This window comes from Tamandua tetradactyla, chromosome 20, assembly GCF_023851605.1.
Source record: "Tamandua tetradactyla isolate mTamTet1 chromosome 20, mTamTet1.pri, whole genome shotgun sequence".
Lineage (NCBI taxonomy): Eukaryota > Metazoa > Chordata > Mammalia > Pilosa > Myrmecophagidae > Tamandua > Tamandua tetradactyla.
In genome coordinates, this window is record NC_135346.1 from 63,509,547 (window position 1) to 63,534,325 (window position 24,779).

Consider the following 24,779-nt stretch of genomic DNA (forward strand, 5'->3'; position numbering starts at 1 on the left):
TACCCTGTGTTCTGATTTACCTTAGTCCTTCTCTAAATCAGCTTCATTCATATCTCTAGTTGAAGTCTGATCCACTTTTTTAACTTTTTAAACAGATGCTGTATGTCGTAATGCTGACTTTCATAGCTTCAGTGCTCTAACGCAGAGTCTCGAGTGTTACATACATACCCAAAGTTTCAGGGCATGACCAGGTTATGCTCAAATGGCTCAGTATCTCAGAATTTAGAAATAAAAGTTACAATTCAGGAATAAATGTGATTGCTACAGCAGGTTATAATCTAGGACCCCTTACAATAGGCCCCAATCTGATAACACACGCCCTCAACTTCAGTTTCTGAGTTTGTATATTATAGATAGTCCATATGAGTGAGGCATGAAAATATTTGTCTTTTAATTCTGCCATTTCATTCAACATACTGTCCTTAAGGTTCATTCACCTAGTTGCATGCCTCACAGCTTCATTCCTTCTTGCAGCTGCTCAGTAGTCCATTGTACACTATAGTTGCCCCTTCCTTCCCTTAGTTATTCTGCCCTTAGGCCACCTCCAACCCTTGCAAACCAGGAACACTGCCAGCAAGAACACCAGTGTGGAAGTGTCCATTCGTGTCCCCAGTCTCAGTTCCTCCAGGTATATACCTAGCAAAGGGGTTGCAAGATCATATGGCAACCCCACCCCTACCCTCCTGTGGAACCACCATGCTGCCCTCTGGAGGGGCTGCACCTCTCATTTCCCTACCAACAGTGAATAGGTACATCTCTTTCTCCACATTTTCTCTAGGACTTGTTTCTCTCTGTTCATTTTTTTTTTTTAACATGGGCAGGCACCGGAAATTGAACCTGGGTCCTCGGGCATGGCAGGCAAGCATTTTTACCTGCTAAGCCACCATGGCCCGCCCTCTCTGTTCATTTTTAAACAGTTTTATTCGCACATGATACAATCCAGCCTAATTAAATGGACATGCTTTTCCACCATAATCTGTATGAAGACATTTCCTTTTCTTATGTAAAGAATCCATATGCCTCACCCATGCTCCCCGTTTATCGACATTTAGTTTTAGCATAATGCCTTTGTACATTCAGTAGACGCATATTGCAATGTTACTGTTGACTATAGACCCTAGCTTGCATTCATTATACTTTTTCCTGTATACCATCTGTTCCAACACCTTGCAATGTTGACATTCATTTGGTCTCCCTCATGCAAAAACATTTTTTATATTTGTACATTTAATCACCATCATTGTCCACTCTAGGCATTCCTAAGTTTTACCATCTCAGTCTTTATCTTCCATCTTTCCTTCTGAATTCATGCATACCCACAGCCCTTTTCCCTCAGCTATATTCACATTCAGCTTCATTCAATGTACTTATATAATAGTGCTACCACCAGGTAGTATTGTGAATTTTTACAATCAGTCACATTGCACAATCTGTATTCCTTCAGCACCAAATGCCCAAACTCTACCCTATTTTTATCTCCTGACAACCTGTGTTCTTAACTTTAACTCTTAAAGTTCACTCATTAATATTAGTTCATATTAGTGAGACCATAAAGTATTTGTCCTTTTGTTTGTAGCTAATTTCACTCAGCATAATGTCCTCAAGGTTCATCCATAATGTTTCATGCTTCATGACTTTATTCTGTCTTATAGCTGTAAAATATTCTATTGTATGTAAATATCACAGCTTTTTTAGCCACTTGTCTGTTGATGGACACTTCAGTTGTTTCCATCTCTTGGAAACCATAAATAATGCTGCTATAAACATTGGTGTGCAGATGTCCATTATGTCCTTGCCTTCAGTTCCTCCAAACACATATCTGTAATGGAATTGCTGGATAATATGGCAATTCTGTACTTAGCTTCCTGAGATAATGCCAAACTGTCTTCCAGAGTGGTTGTATCATTTTCCATTTCCGCCAACAGTGGATAGACATGCCTCTTTCTCCACATCCTCTCCGGCACTTGCTTTTTTCTGTCTTATTTTGTTTTGTTTTTATAATGGCCATTCTAATGGGTGTGAGATGATGTCTTATTGTGGTTTTGATTTGCATTTCCCTAATAGTCAGTAAAGTTCAGCATCTTTTCATGTACATTTTAGCCTTTTGTATTGCCTTTGAAAAGGATTTGTTCATGACTTTTCCCCATTTTAAAATTGGATTATTTGTCTTTTTGTTGTTAAGTTGAAGAATCTCTTTATATATTCTGGATACGAACCCCTTATCTGATATGTGGTTAGGGGAACTTGGCCCTTCTAAATAAATTTGGTTATTGTTTTTTCTAATTCTGCAAAATAAGTTGTTGGAATTTTAATTGGTATTGCATTGAATCTATAAATCAATTTGGCCAGAATCAACATCTTAACTATATTTAATCTTCCAAACCGTGAACATGGTTTACCCTTCCACTAAGCAATTTCTTGTAGTTTTCTCTGAATACGTCTTTTGTATCCTTAGAATTTATTCCTAAATATTTGATGTTTTTGGTTGCTATTGTAAATGGATTTTTTCTTGATTTCCTCCTCAGATTCTCATCACTATTGTACAGAAACAGTACAGGGTTTTGGGTGTTGATCTTGTACCCTGCCATTTTGCTGTACTCACTCTTTAGCTCTAGTGGTTTTGCTGTAGATTTTTCAGGATTTTCAACATATAGTATCATGTCATCTGCAAACAGTGAGAGCTTTATTTTTTCCTTTCCAATTTGGTTGCCTTTTATTTCCTTTTCTTGTCTAATTGCTCTGGCTAGAACTTCCAGTACAACGTCAAAGAACAATGGTGACAGTGGACATCCCTGTCTTGTTCCTGATCTTAATGGGAAATCTTTCAGTCTTACTCCATTGAGGATGATTTAGCTGTGGGTTCTTCATATATTCTTTTTATCATGTTGAGGCAGTTCCCTTCTGTTCCTATCCTTTGAAGTGTTTTCATCAAGAAAGGATGTTGAATTTTGTCGAGTGCCTTTTCTGCATCAATTGAGATGATCGTGTGGTTTTTCTGCTTTGACTTATTGATATGATGTATTACATTAATTTATTTTCTTGTGTTGAACCAGCCTTGCATACCTGGAGTAAATCCCACTTGGTCCTGGTATATAATTCTTTAAATGTGCTGCTGGGTTTAATTTGCAAGTATTTTGTTGAGGATTTTTGCATCTACATTCATTAAAGTGATAGGTCTGTAATTTTATTTTCTTGTAGTTTCTTTGTCTGGCTTTGGTATTAGGGTGATGTTGGCTTCATAGAATGATTTAGGTAGCTTTCCCTACTCTAAAATTTTTTTTGAAAAATTTGAACAAGATTGGTATTCATTCTTTCATGAATGCTTGATAGAATTTAAATGTAAAGCCATCTGATTCAGGACTTGACTTTTTGGGGAGCTTCTTGATGACTGATTCAATCTCTTTACTTATGATTGGTTAGTTGACTTTGTCTATTTGTTCTCAAGTGAATGTTGATTGTTCATGCCTTTCTAGGAATTTGTCCATTTCATCTATGTTGTCTAGTTTATTAGCATATAGTTGCTCATATTATCCTTTCATCACTTCCTTTATTTCTGCAGGGTCAGTGATTATGTCCCCTCTTCCATTTCTGATTTGCATCCTCTATCTTTATTTATTTTATTTAATTTTTTTGGTCAGGCTAGCTAAGAATCCACTGATTTTATTGATAATCTCAAAGTACCAACTTCTGGTTTTGTTTATTTTTCTCTACTATTTTCATTTTCTTGATTTCATTTATTTCTGCCCTAATCTTCATTCTTTCTTTCCTTTGCGATTAGTTTGCTGTTCTTTTTGTAGTTCTTCCAAGTTAACAGTTAATTCCTCCATTTTTGGTCTCTCTTCTTTTTAAACTATAGGCATTGAAGGCAATAAATTTCCATGTCAGCTCCGCCTGCTACATCCCATAAATTTTGATATATTGTGTTTCCATTTTACTTTGTCTCGAGATATTTACTAATTTCTCTTGTAATTGTTTCCTTGAATCACTGGTTCTTTAAAACATGTTGTTTAACCTCCATATATTTGTGAATGTTCTGGCCCTCTACCTGTTAACTGATTTCTGATTTCATTCCATTATGATTTGGGAAAGTGTTTAGTATAATTTCAATCATTTTAAATTTGTTGAGACTTGCTTTGTGACCCAGCGTATGATCTATCCTTGAGAATGATCCATGAGCACTTAAGAAAAAGGTGTATCCTGTTGTTGTGTGAAGTAATGTTCTGTATATGTCTGTTAAGTCTAGTTAATTCATTGTATTATTCAAATTCTCTTTTTCCTTATTGATCCTCTGTCTAGATGTTCTATCCATTGATGGGAGTGGGGAATTGAAGTCTCCAACTATTATGGTAGCACTATCTACCTCTCTTTCCTGTGATTGCCTCATGTATTTTGAAGCACTCTGGCTTGGTGCATAAATATTTATGATTGGTATGTCTTCTTGTTGGAGTTTTCCTTTTATTAATGCATAGTTTTCTTCTTTGTCTCTTTTAATTGTTTTAAATTTGAAGTCTAATTTTTTTGGTTATTAGTATAGCTACTCCTGCTCTTTTCTATTTGCTATTTGCATGAACTATCTTTTCAAAGCCTTTCAATTTAAACCTATTTTTGTCTTTGGATTTAAATTGAGTCACCTGTAGATAGCATATAGATGGGTCTTGTTTTCTAATCCATTCTGCCATTCTGTGTCTTGTGATTGGGGAATTTAATCCATTAACATTTAAAGTTATTACTGTAAAGACAGTACTTTATTCTAGCATTTTGTCTTTTGAATTTTATATGTCATATCTGTTTTTTCTCTTTTTACCTTTCCTGATAGTCTTTATTTCTACACTCTTCTCCACAGCTCTCTCTGCTGTCTTTTCCTATCTACTTATAGTGCTCACTTTACTATTTCTTGTAGAGCCAGTCTCTTAGTCACAATTTTTGTCAGTGACTGTTTGTCTGAAAATATTTTAATGTCCCCCTAATTTTTTTAATTTTAAATATCAGATTTAATTGGAGAAAACAAAAATCCCACAACCCAAAGGACAGGGGTTTTACATCCCAAGAAATCTTCCAGGTATTAAGTCTGCAGATTAAAAATAATTTCATAGAAGATATTTTTGTACAAATTTTATATGTATTCACTAGTTGGACATAAATCAATCCCTGCCTCTGTTTTAACAGGGAGAGGAGGGTTAGGAAATGGGAAAGAACAGTTTTGGATACAACTATTTGGAAGAGAGTCAACACAAAGAAGGCAAATCCTACCTTTTCATCACACAGCAAATAATTAAAAAAAAAAAAAAACAGACCAAAAAAACTTTCACCCTTGGTCTCTTTCTCTAAAAGCCCACTTCCTAATTACTGTCTAACCCATGCCAGTAATTTAAAATTGGACTATCTTTTACATCCACTGGGTAAATGATTTATTATGCCCACTGCTGCAGCACATGCAAACCAACACCCTACATGGCTGGACAGGGTCTAACCTAGGACTGATGTGAGAAATATTCCCCTCATTTTTGAAGGAAAATTTTGCTGGATATAGAACTAATGATTGGCAGTGTTTCTCTCTTCTAGAATCTTAAATATATCATACGACTGCCTTCTTACCCCCATGGTTTCTTTCTGTGGATAAGAAATCCACACATAGTCTTAATGGGGTTCCCTTGTATATGATGGATTGCTTTTCTCTTGCTGTTTTCAAAATTATCTCTTCATCTTTGACATTTGACAATCTGATTAGTAAGTGTCTTGGAGTATGTCTATTTTGATCTGTTCTATTTGGGGTACACTGCAGTTCCTGAATCTGCAATTCTTTGTCTTTTATAGGAGATGGGAAATTTTCAGTGATTATTTTCGCTATCATCTTTCTGCTTCTTTTGCTTCTCTTCTCCTTCTGAGACACCCACAATACATATATTTGTGCACTTCAGGTTGTCATTGAATTCCCTGAGACTTCGTGCTCATATTTTCCATTCTTTTCCCTATATTTTCTTCTGGGTATTGGACTTCAGATATTCAGTCCTGTAGTTCATTAATCTTTCTTCTGTCTCTTCAAATCTATTTTTTTGTAGGGTTCCATTGTTTATTTTTTTAAATCTGTTTTATTGTGACTTTCATTCCCTTAAGTTCTGCCATTTGTTTTTTCAAACTTTCGAGTTCTTCTTTATGTTTACCCAGTGTCTTCCTTATATCCTCCCTCAACTTGTTGATTTGATTTTTGATGAGATTTTGTATGTCTGTTCATACATCCTGCATTAGTGGGTTCAACTGCTGTATCTCATTTGATGTGTTGGTTTGTTGCTTTGACTGGGCCATATCTTTGATTTTCTCAGTATGACTCATTATTTTCTTCTGGCATCTAGGCATTTGATTCCCTTAATTAGTTTATTCTGGAGGTTGTTTTCACTCTTTTACCTAGGGTTTTCTTGCTCCTCAGATATTATGGATCCCAATCAGATTTTCCCAGATCAGACAGGCCCACATCTCAGGAGGAGAGAATAGCCAGCATCAGTTTTCCCTGAGGGGGCAACCCAGCAGGGTGTCTGACTTTCCTATGAAGTCTCTAGATTCTGTTTTTTCTATCTACCCAGCACTTGTCACTCATCTGCCCACAGCTTCTCCCTAGCATTAGGTGGGAAGTGCTTTTAATTTCAGCATATTCTCCCTGCTACGGCCATGGTTAAGACAGAGTTGAGGTAGTAAGCATACTTTGATTGCTTCAGTTTTCCAGCCTCTGGGGGCTGAATTCCCAGAAGGAGGAATTCCACTTGAGCTGGGCCCCAACCCCCTTTTCTTGACAAAGATATATCCTTTGGGGATGTCATGGTCAGGTTCATGTGTCAACTTGGTCAGGTCGTGGTACCTGTTTGTCTGGTTGGGCAAGTGCTGGCCTGTCTTTTGCTATGATGACATTTCATAGAATTAAATCATGATCATGTTGGCTCCATCCAAAGATGATTCCATTTGTAATCAGCCAAGGAGTGTCTTCTTTAATGAGTGATGCTTAATTTAATCACTGGAAGCCTTTTAAGGAGGATTCAAAAGAGACAGGTTCTCTTCCTGCTTCAGCCAGCAAGCCTCTCCTGTGGAGTTTGTCCAGGCCCTCCATCAGAATCATCAACTTCATAGCCTGCCCTACAGATTCTGGACTGTATGTTCACATGGTTACATGAGACACTTTTATAAACTTTATATTTATGAATATTTCCTGTTGATTCTGTTTCTCTAGAGAACCCTAACGAATACAGGGGAATTAACTCCTTTCACCTGACTAGTTACTTTGCCTCTCAGACATGTCTTAGTTTCCGAGGGCACTGCTGGAGCCTGCTGGCAGTTCTATCTAATGAGCTGTTAAGAAGTAAAAAAAAATAACAAAAGCCTTTTTTAGAGGCAGACCCTCACTCCTCGGGTTTACCAATCAAGAGCTTAAGTTATACGTCGCCCTAAGTATCCCCAGGCTCTATGTGCCCCCCTTTCTTCATGTCCAGCCCTTTTCCAGTATTTTGTGCTGTCCAACTTAAAAAGCCTCTTTTGTTTTTCTTTCCATCAGCCTGATCCCCTCTCTGCCAGGGTGAAAAAACCCCTGGTTCCTTTAGTGCTTATTCCAGACTTATCTCTGCTGGGGCCTGTTTTCATAATCAGAATTTGTTAATTAATTCTGCAATTGGAGCTCTGATGAGCTAGGCCTTTACTACTATAAAGTCTGTTTCCTTTCCCCTTAGGAAACCAGCCTGCTGTGCCCATGGGGAGGAGTGCTAGCCTCCATGGCTTGGGAGACTTAACAGTTCTGTATGGGATCTCAGCCATTCCACCTATTCCAGACTGGTTTATGCTGTGTGTCTAGTCACTGATGACCTCCAGTAGTTGTTCTCTGCCAATCCTGGCTCTTTACTAGCTGCTTTGGAGGATGAGCAAATACTGCCACCATTGTGCCCTGCCTCCAGCCATTTCTTTTAATCCTGATTCAATACTGTAGGTTGGAAACTTTTGATTAGATTATATCCACAAAAATTTGACATGCAGCTGTGGCCTTTTAATTAGATGAGACGTAACTCAACACATTTAAGTGGGGTCTTGATTAGTTTACTGGAATCCTTTAAAAGACAAAATATTTTGGAGAGAGCAGTTGCAGACACATGGAGAACAGTTGCTTCAGAGAACAGAGACAGATGTTTGAAGATTTTTGGGCCCCAGCAGATATCACCATGAGATGTTATGCAAGCCAGAATGTAGAGAGAGCCTAGGGAAGTGAAGAGATGAAAGTCAGCCCCAGAGAAGCAAAGTGAGGAGCCCCCACAGGAACAGAGGCTGAAAGCAACAGAGAGCCCAGGAGCAAGAAACCAGCAGATGCCAGCCTCATGTCTTTCCTAGCTGACAGAGTTGTTCCAGACCCATTGGCCTTCACTGAATTAATGTATCTTTCCTTGGTTGTCTTAGTTTGGACATTTTATAGGCTTTAGAACTGTAAACTTGCAATGTAATAAATTCCTTTTGTAAAAGCCATTCTATTTCTGGTATATTGCATTCTGGCAACTTAACAAACTAATACACGTGGTAATTAACAATATCTAGCTAAAACTTGCATAAAAGTAGCCTCCAGAGTAGCCTCACAACTCTATTTGAATTCTTTTAGTCACTAACACCTTATTTTGTTCCATTTCTTTTCCCCCTTTTGTTCAGAAAGTGTTGCTGATCCCATAGTGTTGGGCCAGAGTCATTCCTGGGCATTGTGTCCCATGTTGCCAGGGAGACTTTCACCCCTGGGTGTCATGCCCCATGTAAGGGGGACGGTAATGATTTATTTGCAGATTTGGGCTTGGAGAGAGAAGCCACATCTGAGCAACAAAAGAGGTTTTCTGGAAGTTACTCTTCACAATTCTATGTAGGCTTAGGTTTTCTGCTAAAGATACAAGTTTCACAAAAGCAAGCCTAAAGATCGAGGGCTTGAAATATTTACTTGGGAGCCCCTAATATTTGAGGCAATGTCAGAGGTTTCCCTGGTAGTAAAGCTTAATAGTTACATATTTTTCCCCCATCCTTCAAGGGACTTTGCCAATACTTTTTAATTAACTTCCCAGTACACTCGGGGATGTATCTGGGTATTACATTAAGCTACACAAAATTACAAGCCCTCATTCCCATTCTGGGCTTCATGTATTAGGGCTGTTTAATGCTCTATCCAAACAGGCTAAGTTAGATTATGTGCTGCAGAAAATTTAGGTTTTGGACCAAATAAACCTCTCTTCTTTTGGTCTCATACAGTAGGTAAAGTTCTAAAATATAGACAATGTCCTCCTTACTCTTACTCCAGAAACAGAATGGCTTTTAAAAGAGAGAATTTATTAAGTTACAAGTTTACAGCTCTAAGACTGTGAAAATCTCCAAAGTAAAGCAAGTCAATAAAAATGTCCAAGTTAAGGCACCATCAGGTTACCTTCACTCAAGAAAGGCTGTTGAAGTTCAGGGTTTCTTTCTCAACTGGAAAGGCATATGGTGAACATGGTAATGTCTACTGGCTTTCTTTCCAGGAATCTTCTTTCAAGAAGCTCCCCCAGGGGCGTTTTCCTTCTTCATCTCCAAAGTCTCTGGCTGTGTGGGCTGTCGTGGTTCTCACGACTCTTGCTCTGTTGCTCTCCCATCATTCTGAGGCTTTCTCCAAAATGCTTCCTCATTGAAAGAACTCCAGTAAACTAATCAAGACTGATCTGGAATGGGTGGATTCACATCTCCTTCTAATGAAAAGTTAATATCCACAATTGGGTAAGTTACACCTCTGTGGAGGTAACCTAATCAAATGTCCAACCTACATTATTGAATAGGGATTAAAAGAAGCAGTGGCCTCCACGAGATGCACTCAGGATTAAAACGTGGCTTTCTAGGGCACATAATCCTTTCAAACCAGCATACCCTGTATTCTGATTCACCTTATTCCTTACTCAATAGGCTTCATTCTTATCCCCAACTGAAGGCTGATCTCTTTTTTTGGTTTCTTTAACAGGTGTTGTATGCAGCAAGGCTGACTTTCAGAGCTGCAGAACTGCAACTCTGAGTCTTAAGTGTCACACAGGTAGCCAAAGTTCCAGGCAGATACCAGGTTATATACATATAGCACAGCCTCTCAAAATCTAGAAATAACATTAAAGCTCTGGACTAAATGTGGCTGCTATAAGAGCTCACAATGTAGGCCCAATTTTATTACAGATATTTTCTTAAAAAGAATATACATTATTTGTTCTTTTGTTTCTGGTTTATTTTGCACCATTTAATGTCCCCAAGGTTCATTCACTTCATTGCATGCCTCATGACTTCATTCCTTTCTGTAGTCACACAATATTCCATTATATGTATACACCACAATTTTCCCATATTTTAATCGGGTTGCTTGTCTTTTGTTGTTGAATTGTATAAGTCTATATATATTCCAGATACTAGATTCTTAGAGATATAACATTTGCAAATATTTTCCCTTCTCTGAGAGTCATCTTTTCACTTTTATAATTGTGTCCTTTGTTGCCCGTTTTTATTAGAAAAGTTGTGGCAATTCAGAACAATCATGCAAAAACTACTGAATTCCAATAGATCACTCTATTATTAGCACCTTGCATTGGCATTGTACAGTTGTTAAATTGATGAAAGCACATTTTTATATTTGTACTGTTTAATATTGCCCATTGTTTAACTTAGGGTTCACTGTTTGTGTAGTACAGTTCCATGGATTTAAAAAAAAATGTTTTAATCTATTAGAATATATACAACCTAAACATTTCCCTCTTTAACCACGTTCAGATGTATATTTCAGAACTATTAATTATGTTCAAATGTTGTGCTGCCAACACCACCATCCATTACCAAAACATTTCCATTATTCCACTTAGGCAGTCTTTACATTTTGAGCCATAACTTCCCATTCCCTATGCCCACCCAGTCCCCAGGTAACCCATATTCTAGATTCTGAATATATGAGTTTTCTTATTCTAATTACTTCATATCAATGAGATCATACAATATTTGCCCTTCTGTGTCTGGCTTATTTCATTCAACATAATGTCCTCAAGGTTCATCCATATTGTTGCAAGCATCAGGACTTCATTCATTTTTATGGCTGAATCACATTCCATTGTATGTATAGACCTCATTTTGTTTATCCATTCATTGGTTGATGGACATTAGGGTTGCTTCCATCTTTTGGCAATTGTGAAGAATGACACTATGAACATTGGTATGCAAATATCTATTTGAGTCTCTACTTTCAATTCTTTGGGATATATACCTAGGTGATGTATTAATTCTACTTTCAACTTTTTGTGGAACATCCAAACTGTTTTCCACAGTGGCTGCACCATTTTATATTTTCATCAGTAGTGAATGAGTGCTCCTGTTTCACTACATCCTTTCCAATACTTGTAGTTGTCAGTTTTTTAAAATAGCATCCATTCTAATGGGTATGAATTATATCTCATTGTGGCTTTGATTTGCATTTCCCTCATAGCTAATGATGTTGAGCATCTTTCATGAGCTTTATGGTCATTTATATATCTTCTTTTGCCCATTTTTAAATTGGGCTCCTTGGGGTTTTTTGTTCTTGTTGTTAAATTGAAGGATTTCTTTATGTATTCAGGATATTAAAACTTTATTGGGGAAAGAGAGAGCCAAGATGGTGGCTTAGTGAAGTGTGGGAATTAGTTCATCCTCCAGAGCAGCTAGTAAATATCTAGGAACAGTACAGAACAACTGCTGGGGCCATATCAGTGACTGGACACACAATGTACACCAGTCTGGAGAAGCTGGACCAGCTGTGAGCCCACCCAGAACCATGAATCCCCAAATCCATGGTGGCTGGCACCGCTTCCCCACAGGCCACTTCCCAGAGGGGAAAGGAAAGGGACTTTACTACCAGCAAAAGGCAGAGCTCTACCAAATTTCAGATTGTGGAACTAATTAACAAATTCTGACTACTAAAAAATAGGCCCCCAGCTCAGCTAAACCTGGAGTAAAAGCTGAGGTTGCTGGCTTTTGCCTCGGCAGAGAGGTGGCAGGATTGATGGAAAAGAAAAAGAAAACAGGATTTTTCTTTTCAATTGATGCAGAGAAGGCATTTGACAAAATTCAACATCCTTTCCTGTTGAAAACACTTCAAAGGATAGGAATACAAGGGAATTTCCTTAAAATGATAAAGGGAATATATGAAAAACCCACAGCTAATATCGTCCTCAATGGGGAAAAACTGAAAACTTTACCCCTAAGATCAGGAACAAGACAAGGATGTCCACTATCACCACTGTTATTCAACACTGTATTGGAAGTTCTAGCCAGAGCAATTAGACAAGAAAAAGAAATATAAGGCATCAAAATTGGGAAGGAAGAAGTAAAACTCTCACTGTTTGCAGACAATATGATACTATATGTTGAAAACCCTGAAAAATCCACAGCAAAACTACTAGAACTAATAAACGAGTACAGCAAAGTGGCAGGTTACAAGATCAACATTCAAAAATCTGTAGTGTTTCTATACACTAGTAATGAACAATCTGAGGGGGAATTCAAGAAATGAATTCCATTTACAATTGCAACTAAAAGAATAAAACACTTAGGAATAAATTTAACTAAAGAGACAAAAGACCTATACAAAGAAAACTACAAGAAACTGTTAAAAGAAATCACAGAAGACCTAAACAGATGGAAGGGCATACCGTGTTCATGGATTGGAAGACTAAATATAGTTAAAATGTCAATTCTACCTAAATTGATTTACAGATTCAACACAATACCAATCAAAATCCCAACAACTTACTTTTCAGAAATAGAAAAACCAATAAGCAAATTTATCTGGAAAGGCAGGGTGCCCCGAAGTGCTAAAAGTATCTTGAGGGAAAAAAATGAAGCTGGAGGTATCACGCTGCCTGACTTTAAGGCATATTATGAAGCCACAGTGGTCAAAACAGCATGGTACTGGCATAAAGATAGATATATTGACCAATGGAATCGAATAGAGTGTTCAGATATAGACCCTCTCATCTATGGACACTTGATCTTTAATAAGGCACTCAAGCCAACTCACCTGGGACAGAAGAGTCTCTTCAATAAATGGTGCCTAGAGAACTGGATATCCATATGCAAAAGAATGAAAGAGGACCCGTCTCTCACATCCTATACAAAAGTTAACTCAAAATGGATCAAAGATCTAAACATCAGGTCTAAGACCATAAAACAGTTAGAGGAAAATGTAGGGAAATATCTTATAAATCTTATCATTGGAGGCGGTTTTATACACCTTACACCTAAAGCAAGAGCACTGAAGAAAGAAAGAAAGAAAGAAATGGGAACTCCTCAAAATTAAACACTTTTGTGCATCAAAGAACTTCATCAAGAAAGTAAAAAGACAGCCTACACAATGGGAGACAATATTTGGAAATGACATATCAGATAAAGGTCTAGTATCCAGAATTTATAAAGAGATTGTTCAACTCAACAACAAAAATACAGCCAATCCATTTACAAAATGGGAAAAGACTTGAACAGACACTTCTCAGAAGAGGAACTACAAATGACCAAAAGGAACATGAAGAGATGCTCAACGTCCCTGGCCATTAGAGAAATGCAAATCAAAACCACAATGAGATATCATCTCACACCCACCAGAATGCCATTATTAACAGAACAGAAAATGACAAGTGCTGGAGAGGATGTGGAGAAAGAGGCACACTTATTCACTGTTGGTAGGAATGTCAAGTGGTGCAACCACTGTGGAAGGCAGTTTGGTGGTTCCTCAAAAAGCTGAATATAGAATTGCCATATGACCCAGCAATACCATTGCTAGGTATCTACTCAGAGGACATGAGAGCAAGGACACAAATGGATATTTGCACACCAATGTTTATAGCAGCATTATTTACAATTGCAAGGAGATGGAAACAGCCAAAATGTCCATCAACAGACGAGTGGCTAAACAAACTGTGGTATATACATATGATGGAATATTATGCAGCTTTAAGACAGAATAAACTTATGAAGTATGTAACAACATGGATGGACCTTGAGAACATTATGCTGAGTGATACTGGCCAAAAACTAAAGGACAAATACTGTATGGTCTCACTGATATGAACTGACATTAGTGAATAAACTTGGAATATTTTTTTCGTAACAGAGACCATCAGGAGATAGAAATAGGGTAAGATATTGGGTAATTGGGGCTGAAGGGATACAGACTGTGTAACAGGACTGGATACAAAAACTCAGAAATGGACAGCACAACACTACCTAACTGTAATGTAATTATGTTAAAACACTGAATGAAGCTGCATGTGAGAATGATAGAGGGAGGAGGACTCCGGACATATTGAAATCACAAAGAAAGATAGATGTTAAAGATTGAGATGGTATAATCTAGGAATGCCTAGAGTGTATAATAATAGTGAAATGTACAAGGTACCATTTTAAAAATGTTTTTGCATGAGGAAGAACAAAGGAATGTCATTATTGCAGGGTACTGAAAATAGATGGTAATTAGTATTTTAAAATGTCACCTTCTGTGTGAGACTAAAGCAAAAAATGTTTATTTGTTACAAAATTTATATTTTGACTAGTGCATTTCCTTATATAACTTATGTAGATAGTTTGATTGAATGCCATAAGTAGTTGGCATCTCAGGTAGAACATGAGATTTTGCTGGTTTGTCCAGAGTGATGCCCCGATGAATCCCAGAGTGATTCGATCAGTGAGTGGAAAAGTATGTGCAAAGCATCCTTCAGGGAGTGGTGAGAATGGGGAGAAATGCAACTTCCCCAAGTTGCATTCTTGATATTCTCACAAGCAGTGTGGACAACCAAAGCTGTAGGCAGAGCCCCCAGTCTTGGGGTTTGTTCATATGAAACTTAACCCCGCGAAGGATAGGTCAAGCCTACTTAAAATTTAGGCCTAAGAGTCAACCCCAAGAGAGCCTCTTTTGTTGCTCATATGTGGCCCCTCTCTCCAGCCAACACAATGAGCAGTCTCACCACCCTACCCCTCTCTACCTGGGACATGACTCCCAGGGGTGTGGACCTTCCTGGCAACGTGGGACAGAGATCTTGGAATGAACAGAGACTCAGCATCAAGGGATTGAGAAAAACCCTAGAATGAGCTGAGAGTTAGCATCAAGGGATTGAGAAAACCTTCTCGACTAAAAAGGGGAAGAGGGAAATGAAACAAAGTGTCAATGGCTGAGAGCTTCCAAACAGAGTCGAGAGGTTGTCCTGGAGGTTATTCTTATGCATTAAGTAGATGCCATCTTGTTATTCAAGATGTGATGGAGAGGCTGGAGAGAACTGCCTGAAAATGTAGAGCTGTGTTCCAGTAGCCATGTTTCTTGAGGATGACTGAATAATGATACAGCTGTCATAATGTGACTGTGTGATTGTGAAAACCTTGTGTCTGATTCTCTTTTTATCTACCTTGTCAACAAAGGAGTAGAACATATGGAATAAAAATAAATAATAGGGGGAACAAATGCTAAAATAAATTTAGTTTGAAATGCTGGTGATCAGTGAGAGCAAGGGGTAAGTGGTATGGTAGGTATAATCCTTTTTTTTTCTTTCCTGTGTTCATTTAATTTCTTTTTCTATGTCTTTTTGTTTCTTTTTCTGAATTAATGCAAATGTTGTAAGAAATGATGAATATGCAACTAAGTGATGATATTGTGAATTGCTGATGATGTTGTTGCATTTTGTTTCTTATTTTTTTAATTAATAAATAAATTAAAAAAACAAAAAAACCCAGGTTTTTTTTGGATCAGACAGCACAAAATAATTGAAAGGGTCTGGGCCCTGAAGGAAAGGAGGGGGCACATAGTACCTGGAGGTACACAGAGCAATGTACCAACCTAAGCTCTTGATTGGCAAACCGGAGGAATGGGAGACCTGCTCTGAAAAAAATTTTTTTTTCCTTCTTCTCTTTTTGTGGCTGTGTTTCTATGGCTTGGCTGCTCTTTGGATGCAACTGCAAGGCTTCTCAGGCAGAATTAAGCTTGCCAGAGAGCTTGTCTGGAGACTGTGCCTTCCCCAGGAGAGGAGAGGGGCCCAGCTCAGGTGGAATCCCTCCCTCAAGAAATTCATACCCCAGGGTCTGGAAAACTGATGTGATTAAAGCCAGCTTACAACCTCTCCTCTGTCTTGACCACACCCCCAGCAGGGAGAGTCTGCTGAAGTTAAAGGTACCATAACCCATATGCTGGCGGGACCTGCAGGCAGACAAGTGCCACATACTGGGCAGGATAGGAAAAACTCAAGAGTCTAGAGGCTTCCTATGAAAGTCTTTCAACCAGTTGGGTCTCACCCTCAGGGAAAACCGACACAGGTGACTCTTTCCTCCTGAGAATAGGCCAGTTTGGACTGGGAAAATCTGACTGGGGTCTATAATACCTAAGTAGATTCTCCTAAGGGGGTTAAAAAAGGCACCATAAGACAGGGGAAGAAACAAGAACTGAAAAATTCTGATCATTGAACAAAACCTAAGCTAGAGGTCTAGAATAAGCTGAACGTCAAAGAACAGTTAGACAACAAAGTCATCCAGCAAGAAAATCCTGGGTAAAAAAAGTGAAACAATCTCTAGAATAAACTAATTAAGGAAATTAAATGCCTAGATGCCAGCAAAAATTAATGAATCATATTAGGAAAATTGAAGTTATGGCCCAGTCAAAGGAACAAACTAACAATTCAAATGAGATACAGGAATTGAAACAGTTAATTCAGAATGTTTGAACAGACATGGAAAACATCATCAAAAATCAAATCAATGAATTGAAGGAGGCTATAAAGAAGGCAAGGGATGAATGAAAAAAAATTGAAAGTCTGAAAAAACAAATCACAGAAATTATGGGAACGAAAAGCACAGTAGAAGAGATAAAAAAAAAACAATGGAATCCTACAATGTTAGATTTCAAGAGGCAGAAGATAGGATTAGTGAACTGGAGGGTAGGACATCTGAAATCCGACAAGTAAAAGAAAATAGAGGGAAAAGAATGGGAAAATGTGAGCAGGGACTCAAGGAATTGAATGAAAACATCAAGCACATGAATATACATGTTGTGGGTGTTCCAGAAGGAGAAGAGAAGGGAAAAATGGAAGAAAAGCTAATGGAGGAAAATATCACTGAAAATTTTCCACCTCTTATAAAAGACTTAAAATTACAGATCCAAGAAGTGCAGCATACCCCAAGCAGAATAGATCCAAATAGACATACTCCAAGACACTTACTAATCAGAATGTCAGAGGTCAAAGAGAAAGAGAGAGTTTTGAAATTAGCAACAGAAAAGCAATCCATCACATACAGGGAAGCCCAATAAGACAATGTGTAGATTTCTCAGTAGAAACCATGGAGGTGAAAAGACAATGGTATCATGTATCTAAGATACTAAAAGAGAAAAACTGCCAACCAAGAACTCTCTATACAGAAAAACTGTCCTTCAAAAATGAGGAAAGGAAATTTAAAATTTTTCAGACAAACAATCACTGAGAGAATTTGTGACCAAGAGACCAGCTCTACAAGAAACACTAAAGGGAGCACTAGAGACAGGTAAGAAAAGATAGGAGAGAGAGGTGTGGAGGAGAGTGTAGAAATAAAGACTATCAGTAATGGTAAAAAGAAGAAAAATTACATGTGACATATAAAATCCAAAAAGGTAAAATGGTAGAAGAAAGTACTGCCCTTACAGTAATAACACTAAATGTTAATGGATTAAACTCCCCAATTAAAAGGCATAGACTTGCAGACTGGATTAAAAAACAGGACCCATCTATATGCTGTCTATAGGAGACACATTTTAGACCTAAGGATAAACATAGGTTGAAAGTGAAAGGTTGGAAAAATATATTTCATGCAAATAACAATCACAAAAGAGCAGGAGTAGCTATACTAATATCCAACAAATTAGACTTCAAATGTAAAACAATTAAAAGAGACAAGAACACTATGTATTAATAAAGGAACAATTCAACAAGAAGATGTAACAATCATAAATATTTATGCACTGAGCCAGAGAGCTTCAAAATACATGAAGCAAACACTGAAAAGAGAAATAGACACATCTACCATAATAGTTGGAGATTTCAATTCCCCGCTATCATCAATGGACAGAACATCTAGACAGAGGATCAATAAAGAAACAGAGAATTTGAATAATACAATAAATGAGCTAGACTTAACAGACATTTATAGAACATTACACCCCACAACAGCAGGACACACCTTTTCTCAAGTGCTCATGGATCATTCTTTAGGATAGACTATATGCTAGGTCACAAAGCAAGTCTCAATAAATTTTAAAAGATTGAAATCATACAAAACACTTTCTCAGATCATAAAGGAATGAAGTTGGGAATCAATAATAGGCAGAGGGCCAGAAAATTCACAAATATATGTAGGCTTGACAGCACTCTTAAACAACCAGTGGGTCAAGGAACAAGCTACTAGAGAAATCAGTAAATATGTCAAGTCAAAATGAAAACACAACATATCAAAATTTATGCAATGCAGCTAAGGCTAGGGTAAGAGGAAAATTTATTGCCCTAATTTCCCATTTCAAAAAAGAAGAAAGCAAAAATCGAGGAATTAGCTGTTCACTTGAAAGAACTAGAGAAAGAACAACAAACTAACCCCAAAGCAAGAAAAAGGAAAGAAATAATGAAGATTAGAGCAGAAATAAATGAAATAGAGGACACAAAAACAATTGAGAAAATCAACAAAACCAGAAGTTGGTTCTATGAGAAAATCAATAAGATTGACGGACCCTTAGCAAAGTTGACAAAAAGAAGAAGAGAGAGCGTACAAATAAATAAAATCAGAAATGGAAGAGTAGACATAACCACTGACCCAACAGAAATAAAGGAGGTAATGTGGAGAAAGAGACACACTTATCCACTGTTGGTGGGAATGTAAAATGTTACAATTGCTGTGGAAGACAGTTCGGCGGTTCCTCAGGAAGCTAAGTATAGAATTACCATATGATCTGACAATACCATTGCTAGGTATCTATTCAGAAGACATGAAGGCAAAGACACAAATGGACATTTGCACGCCAATGTTTATAACAGCATTATTTACAATAGCCAAGAGAAGGAACAGCCCAAATGTCCATCAACAGACGAGCAGCTAAGCAAGCTGTGGTATATACATACGATGGAATATTATGCAACTGTAAGACAGAATAAAGTTATGAAGTATGTAACAACATGGATGGACCTTGAGAACATTATGCTCAGTGAGATTAGGCAGAAACAAAAGGACCAATGCTGTATGATCTCACTGGTATGAACTAACATTAATAAATGAACTTGGAGAATTTCAGTTAAGAACAGAGACTATCAGGAGATGGAGATAGGGGAGATTTTGGGTAATTGGAGCTAACAGGAAACATTATGTAACAGGACTGATTGTAAAAATTCAGAAGTGGATAGCACAATGCTAAGTAACTGTAATACTGTAATGTTAGTACACTAAATGAAGCTGAATGTGAGAATGTTAGAGAGAGGAGAGCTGGGGCACAAATGAAATCAGAAGGAGAGATAGATGATAAAGACTGAAATGGTGTAATCTAGGAGTGCCTAGAGTGTAGAAGGATAGTGACTAAATGTAAAAATTAAAAAATGTTTTTATATGAGGAAGGACAAAGGAATGACAATATTGCAAGGTGTTGAAAATAGATGGTAATTTCTATTTTAAAACTTCAACTTATGTGTGAGACTAAAGCAAAAAATGTTTCTTTGGTACAAAATTTATACTTTGAATAATACATCTCCTAATATAACTTATATGGACAGTTTAATTGACCACCATATGTACTTGGATCCTTGAGTAGGGCATGAGATTTTGTAGGTTTGTCCAGAGTGATGGCCTGATAAATCTCAGAATGATTTGAACAGTGAATAAAAAAGTATTTTCAAAGTCCCCTTGGGGGAATGGGGAGAAAGAGGGAAAATTCAACTTCCCTATATGGACAAGGCCTTATATTCCCTCAAGCAGTGAGGAAAACAAAATCAATAGGCTGAACCCTCAATCTTGGGGTTTGTTCATATGAAACATATCCTCACAAAGGATAAGCTAAGCCTACTTAAAATTAGGCCTCAAAGTCACCCCCAGAGAACCTCTTTTGTTGCTTATGAAGTATGTTGCTTATGAAAGTTATTAAGTATGTAACAACATGGATGGACCTTGAAGACATTATGCTCAGTGAGATTAGCAAGCCTCAATAAATTTAAAAAGATTGAAATCATACAAAACACTTTCTCAGGTCATAAAGGAATGAATGCAGCAAGCAAACTCACTGCCTTCCCCCTCTCTATGTGGGACATGACTCCCAGGGGTGTAAACCTTCCTGGCAATGTGGGACAGAAATCCTAGAATGAGCTGGAACTCAGCATCAAGGGATTGAGAAAACCTTCTTGACTGAAAGGGGTAAGAGAGAAGTGAAACAAAATAAAGTGCAGTGGCTGAGAGATTTCAAACACAGTCGAGAGGTTGTCCTGGAGGTTATTCTTACACATTATATAGATATATTTGATTATTTGCACTTCTACAATTATCTTCAAGAAACATGGCTACTGGAACACAGCTCTACATTTTCAGGCACTTCCCTCCAGCCTCTCCAATATACATTAACTAAAAAGGTATATATATATATATCCTCTCAAGCAGTGAGGAAAACAAAATCAATAGGCCGAACCCTCAATCTTGGGGTTCGTTCATATGAAACATGTCCCTGCAAAGGATAGGCTAAGCCTACTTAAAGTTCAGCCCAAGAGTCACCCCAGAGAACCTCTTTTTGTTGCTCAGATGTGGCGTATCTCTCAGCCAACACAGCAAGCAAACTCACAGCTCTCCCCATCTCTACATGGGGCATGACTCCCAGAGGTGTAAACCACCCTGGCAGCATGGGACAGAAATCCTAGAATGAGCTGGACTCAGCATCAAGGGATTGAGAAAATCTTCTCAACTGAAAAAGAAAAGAGAGAAATGAGACAAAATAAAGTGTCAGTGACTGAGAGATTTCAAATAGAGTCGAGAGGTTATCCTTGAGGTTACTCTTATGCATTATACAGATAATCACTTTTTAGTTTAAGGTGTTCTAGAGAGGTTAGAGGGAAATGCCTGAAAATGTAGAGCTGTATTCCAGTAGCCATGTTTCAAGATAAATGTATAATGGTATAGCTTTCACAAGTGACTGTGTGATTGTGAAAACCTTGTTCTGATGCTCCTTTTATCTGTGGTATGGACACAGGAATTAAAAATATGGATTAAAATAATAAATAACAGGGGAACAAATATTAAAATAAATTGGGTAGAGGGAACTACTAGTGGTCAATGAGAGGGAGGAGTTATGGGTATGGCATGTATGAGTTTTTTCTTTTTTCTTATTATTTCTTTTTCTGGAATGATGTAAATGTTCTGAGAAATGATCATCGTAATGATTATACCGCTATGTGATGATACTATGGGCCATAGATTGCACACCAAGTATGGAATGTTCATATATTAAGAATGTTCATATTGTATATTGATTGATTTTATTAATAAAAATTAAAAACAAAAAAAGCTTTATCAGATATGTGGTTTCCAAATATTTTATCCCATTGTGTATGTTGTCATTTTACTTTCATGATAAACTCCCTTGAGGCATAAAAGCCTTTTTTTTTTCAGGTGCATGGTCCAGGAATTGAACTTGGGTCTCCCGCATGGAAGGCGAGTATTCTACCACTGAACTACCTGTGCACCCAAAGGTTTTTAATTTTGATATATTTATCCATATTTTATCTATATTTTCTTTTGTTGCTGGTGCTTTGAGCGTAAAGTCTAACAAACCATTGCCTAACACAAAGTTCTGAAATGCTTCCCTACATTTTCTGCTAGGTGTTTAACAGTTCTGGCTTTTATACTTAGGTCTTTGATCCATTTTGAAATTTTTTATATAGAGTGTGAAGTAGGTTCCTCCTTCTTTCTTTTGTAAATGGAAATCCAGTTTTCCCAGCACCATTTGTTGAAGACTATTCTTTCCCAATTGAATGGTCTTTGCCCCCTTGTCAAAAATCAGCTGGCATATACATAAGAGCTAATTTCTGTGCTCTCAATTTCAGTGCATTGACCTATATGATCGTCCTTGTGCTAGTACCATATTGTTTCATTTACTGTGGCTTTGTAATAAAGTTTGAGATAGGGAAGTGTGAGTCCTTCAACTACATTCTTATTTGACAAGATAGCTTTAGCTATTCAGGGCCCCTTACCCTTCCATATAAATTTAACGATTGTCTGTTTCATTTCTTTGGTTGCTTGTGTTTTGGTGTCATACCTAAGAAACCATATCATGGGGATTTACAATTATCTTTACTCCTAAGATTTTCATAATTATCATTTTTACATTTAGACCTTAGATCTTGCTTTTTAGCTAATTTTCTTAACTGATTAATGATTTTTCTTTGTAAGCTGGCTGTATTACAAACAAGACCGTAATAGGAAGACTAAAACTTAAGTGCAAATAATCAAATACGAATGATACAAGAATACTCATCAGGCAAATCTACAGAATAAGGCTGCTAAATGATTTTTTTAAAGGTGGTAATATTCTCTAAAATAATAGTAACAATGTGTTGAGAGACAGAGAGGGACGCACACCAAAAAGAGAGACAGAAGGAGGGATGGAAGGGGGAGAATATTAATGAAAGAATGAGAATGGATATGAATCAGAGCAATTTTTCTTGGGTTACTTACTTCACAATAAAGATGGGTGAAAACTTCTAAAGAATTTCCTGGCTTTATTAAAATGTACTTCAAAGAGAGACTATAAAAACACATTTAATTGACAGGCTATAATGGAATTCAAGAAAAGACAAAATAAATATAGGGTTAAGTACAATTTCATGCTTACAGAGAAGAGGTGGTCCTCACGCACAGAGTCCCTCAGCAAAAATGTGCCTCAGGTTTCCCTTCTGGAAAGGCCTCTGCTTCATAATGGTTTATCACTCCCCAGTAACAGGGATTACCTATAATCTGAAGTAAATTGGGCATGAGGCAGTGTACGTAATCAATTTGTATGTGGACTTTACAAACGCCTTACCAGCTAAGGTGGACATGGCTATCTCTAGATACCTGGCATTGCTTCGGCCTACGTGACTGCAAACATAGGGTGGTTGTGTCCTGTTATGAGTCACAACTGGCTTGTGGAATGAGGAATTGCCTTCACCTATTTCGTTCATTCCAGGAGCTAACTTTGGTCCAAGTTTATATAGTAGTTTAGCCTGTGCAGTAGCTTCAAATGTATGTATTTGTGCATTGGGAGGGGAATCAACTCCTTCAATACTAAGCTGTTTTCTCTCTCTAAGTCTGTCTTCATCTTCTGTAGAAATCAAAGATGGATACATATTTTTAAAAATGGTGAATGTGGGCTCACAGGAGCTGTATGCTATTTAATCAAATGCCGTTTTTGGGCTAAATCCGAGACAGAAGGAAAAGGGCATTTATCAAGCATTAATTCAGAAAGATGTGTTTTTCTTTTATTAAAAAAGAGGGGTTTTGACTGCTTGTTGTCAGTTCTCCTGGTAAAACACAACCCAACAATATTTTGCAAACTTTTTCTCAAAGAGTGACCTCCTCTGGTTCTGCTGGGACCATGCATGTGAACAGAGCTGCCATATCACCCTTCTACCTTCTGATGTTCACTTTGAGTTCTATCAAACTTTTTAACCAGTATCTAATGAACTTTATGTCTTCATAGAACAGAAATTTTTTTCCCACCTCATGGAGCATGTTGAGAGTAGGAGTCTCTTCATGCAAGTCTTGTCCCTGGGGTGACACATGAATCATTACCCTATTCAATGCTTATTTCAACAATCTGAAGGATTTCAGTGGCACAGTTTGGTTTCTCCTTGAAGAATTCTTTGAAGAGCTTAATCCCAGTTGTAAGGCAGCGTTTTCTCTTATGGGACTGCTTTGCTGCTGAGGAGCTGAGTCTCCTATACCATGTTCTTCTCCTTGACAGTCAAACATCTGTTGGAGTTCATGTCCACATTTTCACTATGGCTTCCTCCCTAATGACTGAGGAGATTCTGACACCTGTATTTGAAATTATTCCACATTTCCCCCACTTTATCCATTGATTATAATATCCTCAGAATATTTAGGGTATTGTTCCACTGTTTTCAAGCTTCCAGTGTAGCTGTTGAGAAGTTTCTTACTAAATGAACTCTTAGTTTTCTCTATATGGCCTGTTTTTATTTTGTGAAAAATTGTAATGTGCAGCTTTTTTCCATCATTGTGCTGAGCCCTTCAATATCTTTCCTCTATTTCTGACTGTCCTTTCCATTAGACACTGGATCTCTTAGATTGATCTGATTACATTTTCTTTACTATTTTGCATTTCTTTTCATTTATTACTGTTTTAGTCTGTAAGGTGCTAGAATGTGATATACCAGAATGGAATGACTTTTAAAAAGGAGAATTTATTAAGTTGCAAGTTTACAGTTCTAAGCCCATGAAAATGTCCCAACTAAGGCATCCAAGGAGAGATACCTTGAATCAAGAAAGGCTATTGGGTCTAAAACACTTCTTTCAACTGGAAAGGCACATGACAATGTCTGCTTTCTTTCTCTCACAGCTTCTTGCTTCATGAAGCTCCCCTAGGAGTGTTTTCCTTCTTCATCTCCAAAGATCTCTGGCTGCATGGACTCTGTTAGTTCTGGTTGCTCTGGTGGCTCTAAAGTTTCCTCCAAAGTGGTTCCCTCTTAAAGAGCTCCAGTAAGCAACCCCAACTTGGGTGGGTGGAGACACAT

At 37.5% G+C, this 24,779-nt stretch overlaps 1 pseudogene; it reads right to left on the reverse strand.

The window, feature by feature from the left end:
- Positions 1–24,256, reverse strand: part of LOC143664387 (suppressor of cytokine signaling 5-like) — a 34,602-nt pseudogene extending 10,346 nt beyond the window's left edge.
- Positions 24,257–24,779: the final 523 nt, after the last annotated feature.